The sequence below is a fragment of the Vicia villosa genome, linkage group LG7 (genome assembly GCF_029867415.1).
Source record: "Vicia villosa cultivar HV-30 ecotype Madison, WI linkage group LG7, Vvil1.0, whole genome shotgun sequence".
NCBI classification, from domain to species: Eukaryota; Viridiplantae; Streptophyta; class Magnoliopsida; order Fabales; family Fabaceae; genus Vicia; species Vicia villosa.
In genome coordinates this window covers 73,495,104-73,505,321 of record NC_081186.1, presented here as the reverse complement: position 1 = coordinate 73,505,321, position 10,218 = coordinate 73,495,104, and positions in this window count along the sequence as shown.

Genomic DNA, 10,218 nt, shown 5'->3' with positions numbered 1-10,218 from the left:
CCCAATAAAGCAAATAGTTTGACATAAGTAATAATAAAAGGAAATTAAAAATAGAATAAGTTTAGGGTTACCGAACAATCGAGCTTTGACCGGTTGGTTAACCCTGAAAATTGGCAAAGGAAAAATAAACATAAGGGTAAGTGTAGGAGGAGTTCATTGACGTTTGAAAGTAAACCCTAATTTATTTTATAAGGCAAAAATAAAATGATATTTAAAATAATAAGAAAATCAGGGACTTAGCTTTTTGATCTGATATGGCGCGTAGTCGGACGAACCCTGATGGTAACCCTGAAAAACTGCACAAAGAAAAAAGGAAAATTTTCAGTGAGGGAATGATCCTCGTAAACCCTGATTAGGGCATAAGTTAACTGTGATTAATAGAATAAATAAAATCAGATTAATTAATTATTGGTTTTCAACCTAATTAATTAAATCGATGAAAATAAAGTTTCGATTAAATTTCCTAACCCTAATATTTATTTTTAATCAATTAATAGAAATTAATTAACTAATTTAAACAAATAATTTAAACAAATTAAATTAAATTAAAACAATAAAAATAAAATCATTTAACAATAATTAAAACAAATAAATATTTTTATTTATTATGTTTTTTGTAAAAAAGAAATTAAGAAAAGTTTTGTTTTTTAAAAGATTTATATATATAAAAGATTCAAACAAATAATATATAATAAAATAAAATAAAAAACAAGTTTATGTAATTAAAAAGAAAAAAAATTGGAAATCTTAGCTTTGGATTCAGTGTGGCACGCGTGTGAAGAGCATGGTGGATGCGCAGCCTCTGGAGCGTTGGATAGAGAGATTGCTTGATATGACGGAGAAGCGCTAAGGGAACATGGTATCCGTGTGAGTCATAATGCGCTGAATCATTCTGGCTTTCAAAACCATACGCGCGCGCTTTCCATCCACTCAGAGGGCGACACGTCATCATCTTCAACCTTCGTCCGTCGTATTAGGTCATGTACCTTTTACCTACGGACGAAGCTTCGTAGCCATAGCCCTACACATTCCTAAAACCCACGAAACACAAGAAAAATTCTTCGCGACCCCTGGAATAGGATCGTCCAGACTCCACGAATTTAATAGCACAAGCAATTGGTCCTAATTTAACCTAAAACGAAAAGCCCTAAATAAAAGCTTTGAAACCCTACAATGGCATAACACTCAAGACAACGTATGAACGCAATTAAATAGTGGGGTGTTCTTGATGCTTCAAGGTATGAGATTGATCGAGACAGCTTCAAGGAGGATCAATGAAGGTGTTTGACTGCTTAATCCCCCTTGAATTGGCCTGTAACCCTTAATTCAAAGTTTGAGTTTTCTTGTATTTTTAGGACTCGGATTTAGGGTTCTTGAGGCAGAGAATTCGTAACCCTTGCATCTGGAATTGTTTGGTACTTATAATGGAAGGATTAGGGCAACAGAAATTTGATCAAATCTCCTTGAATCAATCTTTTGTAAATTGATTGGGAATTGATTTTTAATGTTTCAAAATTTGATCAAATTCAATCTTTTTCACCCAATCTTCCCTTGCAAGAAATTTGATTGACTTGGAGGAATATATTGATTGATTTCTTGACTTAAAAACAAAGCAAAATCATATCTTTCATTAATTTATTATTTTATATAATTAAATTATGATTTAAATGAGTAAAAACCATAAAATAATTAATAAAAATAATATAAAATAGAAAGATACATTTTTGGGACGTGCATGGGCTTAAGATGAATATTGGATGAAAAGAATATAGGCCCATTTGGAAATATTTGGAGTTTTGGACCTTTTCTCTTCATGCATACCCTTGAAAATAGGTGAACTTGTGCACCTTGCCATTTCTTCATATTTCAACATTTTTTCAAGTTCTTGGGTTTTTTAGAGACCTTGAAAAGTCCTCTAATCAATGCTTTTGGTCTCATGTCAAAATAATTTTCCATGCTCCTTGTATGCTCTTTTGAAAAAGATGACTTTTGGTTGACTTTCAAAAGGGACCTGTAATGTTTTGAGTCATATCTCCCAAATGAAGCATCTTTGGCCTTGGCTTGTGAGAGACAAAATTGTAGAGAATTCAATTTCCTTCAAAATGAGATTTAGATGGGAAATTTCTGATGTTCCATGTAGGAGTTATGGCTGGTCAAAGTTTAGTTGACTTTCTCCTATGAAAACCCTAATTTAGAAACTCTTGAATTTGTTGATTTCTGATCTTTTCTTGATGAACCATGATCAATCCTTGATCAAATAGTGAATGATACTTCAAAATAAGGTTATTGACAAAAAAATCAGGAGTTTTGACTGTACTTTGACCACAGTTGACTTTTAGGTCAAACTAGTCGACTGTTGACTTTCTGAGCAATTGAGTGATCAATCCTTGGAATTAAGACCTGAATTTTGTCATGGAGATAGTTTGAAACATCATAAGCCATATGAAATGTATTGGAGCCTTTGATTCATTCATTTTCTTCAGAAAGACAAAAACCCTAATCTTTTGAGCCATTGTTTAGGAGGGGTGTCTTTGAGCCTTGAACTCTGATGTGAGTTTGAATTAAGAGAAACAAGATGGGCAAATTTTGGGGTATGACAGTGGCTAATTCAAATTTATTTCTTATACCTTGCTTATATTATGGCTGATGGGATGCACCGACGCATACATGGGAAGGTTGCACAACATGTATCCGTGCGACGTACACAGAGCCAAATAGTGCTAGAGGGAGCCGACGCCTTTGTTCCAGTAGAGGTCACAGTTGAGGCTACCCCACAACCTACTCCGCATCCTAGTGCACATGCACAATCTATTTCTACTTCTTCATCCCGAAGGCGTCTGGATGATATGGTGAGGGTACATCACAGGCGTCGTCCTCCTGCATACCTCATCGGGATATTTCTGTGCCACCTCCAGCTGGTGCTGCCTATCTTGTGCCACCTCCAGAAGATGCTGGTTCTTGCGTGCCATCTTCAGAGGGTGTTGACACACTGCGTAAGGATGCTGATGAGGGTTACCCGAGGTCCCTCCGATTTTTCGCTACTTGCAAGGTACACCGACCATATTGCCAGACATGTCTGGGATAGAGATGTAACAATTAATATTTATAAAATTTATTATTTTTTCATTGGATATTTATTTTTTTCATTGGAAATTCTTTATTTTTTCATTGGAAAGTTATTATTTTAACATTTATTTTATTGTTATTAACATTGTTTTCATTGGAAATTTTTAGGAGAGGAAACCCCGAAAATTCTACAACCACAGGAGGAAGATATTAGCTTTGGAGCAGCCACAGAAGGCATGGTTCCAGGATGTCCTCACAGCCTCTGGTCTAAAGGACCTTAGTGAGATCGGGTACACCGTGATCCACAACGGGATGCTCATGGCATTTGCGGAGAGATGACATCATGAGACGTCCTCTCCCATCTACCTCATGGTGAGGTCACTATTACATTGGATGACACCTTATGTCTATTGCATATACCTATTAGGGGTGCCCTCCTCTGTCACGAAAGGATGACGAAGGAGGAAGCGAGAGAGCTTATGCTTGAGGATCTTGGGGATGATCAATTAGATGGGCTTTAGGAGGTGGATAAGACACGCGGAGTTCACGTGAGGTTTTCCTTCCCAATGTAGAGATATACTGATGCGCTAGTTGTGGCACGACAGGCTGATGGTGTCCCAACTGAGATGGAGATACACATACATCATGTGCTGAGGTGTTTCTTTCTATATTTGATCGGCACTCAGCTGTTTGTGGACACGAGCTCCACATATACGGATGTCGCTTACCTCAGGTACTTTTTAGATCTTGAACGGATCCATGAGTACAACTAGGGGCGGCAACGCTGGAGTACAACTATTCGAGACTAGGAGATGGATGCTTATGGAAGACTAGGACTGTTGCATGCAGTTGTTCATTATTAGTGGTAACAATCTTATATCCTTCTACTTTTTTCACTACTTTTTTATTCTATATTCGTGATAATGTTTGATCCTGGTGTTTTTTATCCTTCTAATTTATACATTTTCTCTAATGCGGGAGAAGTCTGAAATTCCTTATAGATTTATGGGGAGAAAAGCCAAAGGAAAAGAGATACAGAAAGAAGAAAAAGGCCCAAAAGCCATCCATGGCCCAAACGGACCAAGAAAGCTGAAAAAGTATCATCTAATAAATTAAACCTAATAGGTTAATCAATTAAGCGTGTTTGAAATTCAAATTTTAGGCCACCTAATTTATTAAACCTAATGTACTAATCGATTAGACAAACCTATAGTTGTCGCCACCATCAACCAATTAATCAAAATTGATTGCAATAAATGCCCTAATCAATTAAAGGCCCATTTAATTGATTAAGACCGATCTATAAATAGGTAAATTATTTTCCTCTTATCTCATCCCATCTCAAATCCTCTCTCCATCTTATTTTCTCTCTGGTTTTCTATCTATACTTGTGTTCTTGTGAGTTCTACTTTAATGTAGTTATCATCATCACTAATTGCGCCAAATATAGTTAAACCTCTTGGAAGTACCTACGATCATACTTACTTCTCCAACAAATTTTCATCGCAAGAACAAGAAAAGAGGTTCTACACATATTTTTCTTCAAAGAATCTTATTATAGCCTATTATTTGGAATCAAGTGTCTTTGAAAATTGCAAGTTTTTTATGTCTTCATTCAAGAAAAGTTGAAGAATTTCACCAGTATCACCCCAGAAGAGATGTTTTCGTCTCTGGTGAAAATGTTTTATTCCATCCTCAACTATAAAGATGGAATCATCACTTTTGAAGTATGAAAGCAACTGTTTTTGTTAATTATGTAGGAATTTATAATCTTCCATGCATCGGCTCGTTGTACAAGTTGGATGATATAAAGACAAGTGAATTATTTAATTTTGTTAGTACTGCTCTCTCTCTTTACTATCAAATCCAAATAATGACATTCCTCCGCCCTTCACTCTAGGCTATATGCACCCAAATATTTGGCTCAGTTACTATGTGACAATTCATATCCTCATCCCATTAAACAAATATTGGGTAAGTATCCAAGACCGATGTTTTTTCAACTTGGCTGCTAGCTAATAAAATTCTAACAAATTAGGAAAGAGGGGTGATCTGTCACATGATGGAATTTCAAAGAAATAGGATTTCACTGTTTCCATATAGTAACTTGATCACGAAAAATCTTGGAGCAAATTGACTTCAACCTTGAAGAGGAAGAATGCATTGTAATCTCAATAAAGATAAGGAATTTTGCAGTAGGGCAGATGTGAATGACCATGAACAATATAGTGGTGGTGCAAAAACCTTTCAAAGCATATGAATCTCCTCAAAGTCAACAAGCTCAACCTGAGCAAGGAGGTCCCTCAAATATGAGGGACTTTGATTATGAGATCCCCCACACTCCTCCTACTGAAGTTCTCATCCATACCATCATCAAAGTGTATATCCAGACAAACAAGATGATTGACTACCTGACGCAGAAGCTTGTTGAGACTGGAATGTCATTGTCGCATAGGTTGTTTAGTAATGATGATATGGGCACTAAGTATTCCTTGGTTTCTTGATTTGTTTTCTTTTTTCTTGTTTTCTTCCATTTTTCTTCCAGTACCTTTTCCTTTTATTTGTTTCTTTGTGATATATGTGTTTCCATATATTTTTTCACGCCTTTTATATATTTATCTATTTTCCCGCCTTTTTTATAATGCCAATGAGGAAGAAGTATACTCTAAGGAGGAGTAGAATATACTCTGTATATTTGTGAGGGGGAGTTTAAAAACCAATCTTTTGCCTATGTCTTTCTATTTTTACCACCTCCCTGAGAGATATGTTGTCATCATCAAAAAGAAGGAGAACATGGATCCATGTGCTTGCAAGTAAAACTGTAAGCAAATGTTAGATAATTATAATGCTTTTGATGATGACAATACTATATGTCTAATGTAATTATCTGAAGTCTTAATCTATCACGAATAAGCAATGATCAAGATTTTCTTCATGAGATTAAGAAATCAAGCTTAGCTCAATAATGAAAACACCTAAGGTCAAACAATATATAATGAAGTCATTATAATCTCGTGTCCAATTATCTCTGATGATGGTGTCTATCAAAGAAGTTTATAAAGCCTTATCAATTAGAAGAGTCAAGTCTCAAATAAGGTGGTGAATCATGCAATGGTTCTTGAAGCTTCAAAGTTGTGAAAGAGGAAAAGTGTGAAAGCTGTCTAGATCCTGTGTCTGAGTGATTTGTGTAATGTAAAGGTATACGAGTAATTCTCGAATTACTAAAGTAGCTCACACGCACAAATGTTTTTAAATCTCTCTCAATTTACTAAAGAACCCTAAAACCTTTGAAAAAAACTATCAAGGATTATGTAGAATTGACCAAGGAGTACTCTTCCTAATCATTTGGGAGGTATTTTCCATTCCCTAATCGATTCAAGACTTAGTCCAATCGACTAGATTAAGAAAGAAGACTCCTTAATCGATTAGAAATATTCTTAATGGATTAAGTCACATATCTGTTGTAGGATTTCGTTTTTGAGACGGGGGTTGCCATATTTTGGAAGTCTTTAATCAATTAAAAGCTAGGGTTGATCGATTAAATCATTGAAAAAGTCGTTGGATCCTTTTCTTTTCTAGCCATTTCTTCTCATCTTTGAATGTCATACCAGAGGAAGGAACATCGAAGGAGGTAGTGAAAAATGACATCCTAATTAATGATTAACTAAGCTTGAGCAGAAATAAAAGAGGGAGAACAACCATTCATCTTAAAATCTAAGAAGAAGAAACATACTAGTCTTTCTGAAAAATGTAGGTTAGCTCTATAACACCCGCACCGCTCTAAGATGTAGTTTATCATTTAGCCATGTGAAGCTAAAGTTTGACAGGCACATTGTCAAGCATGGAAATGAATTTTGTGACAGTCATCATACTAAATTATAATCCTACAACTTCTCTCACATAATGTTCCCGCCAAAATCTATAATCATTAATAATTTAATTAATAGGAAAAAGTAAATATTACTAATTATAAATAATAAATTAATCATCATACTAAATTATAATCCTACAACTTCTCTCACATAATTTTCCCGCCAAAATCTATAATCATTAATAATTTAATTAATAGGAAAAAGTAAATATTACTAATTATAAATAATAAATTAATTAATAATTAAAAAATCCATTCACATAATTATTCACCTTCTTATTATTCCATTAACCCCACTAACTGAATCACTCTTTTTAGCTTACATTTTTTACTTTCTCACAATGTCTACTTTTTATATGATTTTAACAAATGATAAAATGTGTTTCATGTAATTTTTTCCAGTTTCATTTCAGGTAATTTATGACATTTTTCAATTTTCAGATGATTCATTTAAGGTTATTTCTTAAATTTCTATGACATTTTCAGCTTTTGCAACTACCTCTGTCTCTTTCTCTCTTTCTTGATTGATATATTTTTATACATACAACAATTCTATGTCTTATTATATTGTGTTTTTGCAGGTCATATATGTTAATAGGTTCTAGAATCATTAAAGAAGTAGGTTCTAAGAGACATAAAAAAAAAATCTTTGTTAATATACTAATTGTAATTTAATCTTCATACGAAATTTTTCCTTAGTATTTCTGTAAATCTGTAACTAAAATATCTTTTTGTATTTGCCTTCTTTTCTTATCCGATGGATAATTCATTATATAGGAAGTTGTCCAATAAAACAATTTAACAATTAATGTAGTAACATATTTTAAGTTTGTCTTAGAGTGTCATAGCCATATATTTTCTTCGGAATAATGAGTCTTAAGGGGCGTTTGTTTTATGGATTGTAAATTGAATATAGGTTGGAATATTTTTCATTCCAATGTTTGTTTTACTAAATTATATCTAGGAACTTTTTATTCCCAAGAATTCACTTTGCACATAATTTTGTCATTTTTTATTCCCATGTATTGGGTGGAAATCTTAAATTCCCATGGAAATAAGAAGTAATCACCCATAACTTCTGACTCCCGTATATTTTAATTCATTTATTTTATATTTTTATAATTTAAATTAAATATATTAAATAAATATTCTAAAGCAATTAAATCTTTTTACCAGACACATAAAAGGGAATAAAGTGAAATATCATTCTCTGAATTATATTTTTAATCCATGAAACAAACACACCTTTATAGTTTTATCTAGAGTTGTCATAGCCATTTAATCCATATTTCAATTAATTTTTAATAATAATTACACTAATTCAAAAATTATAAATATACATGAGATTTACTTACAGTTTTTTATTTATCAGGAAATATTAAAATTAAAGGAGATGTTAGTGTCATTTTAATAAATCTTAATAGTAGTAATTTTTCCTATTATTTTCTAAGCCAATCCAACACATATTTTCAGCATGATAAAATAGGGCAAATTTTATATGTACTCATTAAATTTATAAAATAATTCAAACACATTTCCGTGCATCGCACGGGTAGAAGACTAGTTTTTCTAAATATTCTAATTAATCTAACTTTGAATTTTCACCATATTATGAATAGCATGGGTGGATTGGTTTTATTTTATTTTATTTTTTAATGTTAAAAGCGTATTTTTAAAGTAAAAAATAACAAATAATGTTAGAAGCAAAATAAATTTATTAGAGAAGCATACCACTGAAAAAAAATGTAATTATCTTTTTAATTTAAAAATTATCTTAAACAAATTCTATGTATTATTTTTTTTAACCACTTCTTTTAATTGTAAGGTCTTTAATATTTTTAATAAAAGACTTTTTTTAAAAAGTAACTAAACTCGCACACATTAAACTATTTATTATTTATCTGATAATCTATAATCTAATGTGTGAAATTTTATTCTCATGACATAAAATAACCATGTATAACAATTAATACTAACTCATTAACACTGTGTGGTATAACCAACTCAAATAGCATGTAAACTATTTTTTCAAGCACTCATATATAATGTGTTCACATGTATTAGTTATGAGATTATATTGTGTAGAAAAATATACAATGAGTTAATATATATATATATATATATATATATATATATATATATATATATATATATATATATATATATATATATATATATATATATATATATATATATATATATATATATATATATTAGAAATATGTAATTTGTACCATATAAATATTTTCTCACAAATTTATCGCTTCCTATTTCAGTTTTCTTTGTTAATATTACTTTGATATTATGGATCGGATGGATGAATTGGTTTAACTTTAAATATATATTTTTTAATTTTAAAATCCTATATTTAAAAGTAAAAAATAACAAATAATGTTAAGGTAAAAATTTTTATTAGAGAAGCAATCTACTATAAAAAATTTAATTATTATTTTTTAATTTAAAAATTATCTTAAACACATTCTTTAGATTATTTTTTTAAGCACTTCCTTCAATTCAATCGTAAGGTTTTTCATATTTTTAATAGAAGACTTTTTCATTTTTTTTGTTAAGTAGGTTAGTAACTAAACTCATACCCCCTTAAACTATTTATTATTTAACTAATAATCTATAATCTATTGTATGAAGTTTTATTCTCATAACAAAAAAAATAATCATGCATAACATTTAATACAAACTCATAAACACTTTGTCGTATAACCACATTAAAATAATAAATCAATGTTGAGCTCAAATAGTATGTAAATTATTTTTTCAAGTACTCATACAAAAAATATTCACGTTTATTAGTTATGAGATTGTGTTCTAAAATGTAAAAAAAAAAAAAAAATACTTCATTTATAAGTAAAAATCTGTAATTTGTATCATAGAAATATTTTCTCACAGATTTTAGTTTTCTTTGCTAATACTAATATAACTAAATCTTTTTAAAGTGTTTTACTTTCGCTAGGTTTATTGCAGTAGTTATTTTAGAGAGGTTCTTAATAACCCCTCAAATCAAATTTGAAAATAAATTTACTATTTTCATCGATTAATGTTCAATTATTTTATGGAGGTTAATATTTCATGGAGGTTAGTATTTCAGTGTGGTTGCTTGATTTTCAAATGGTTGCCGCAGTTATTTTAGAGAGGTTTAAAAACCCCTCAAATCAAATTTAAAAATAACATTTATTATTTGAGTCATAAAACAAACTTTATTTTTTAAAAGAAATTAAATTATTTCTATTTCTAAAACATTAAATACAAGTATTGTTTACCTTTTT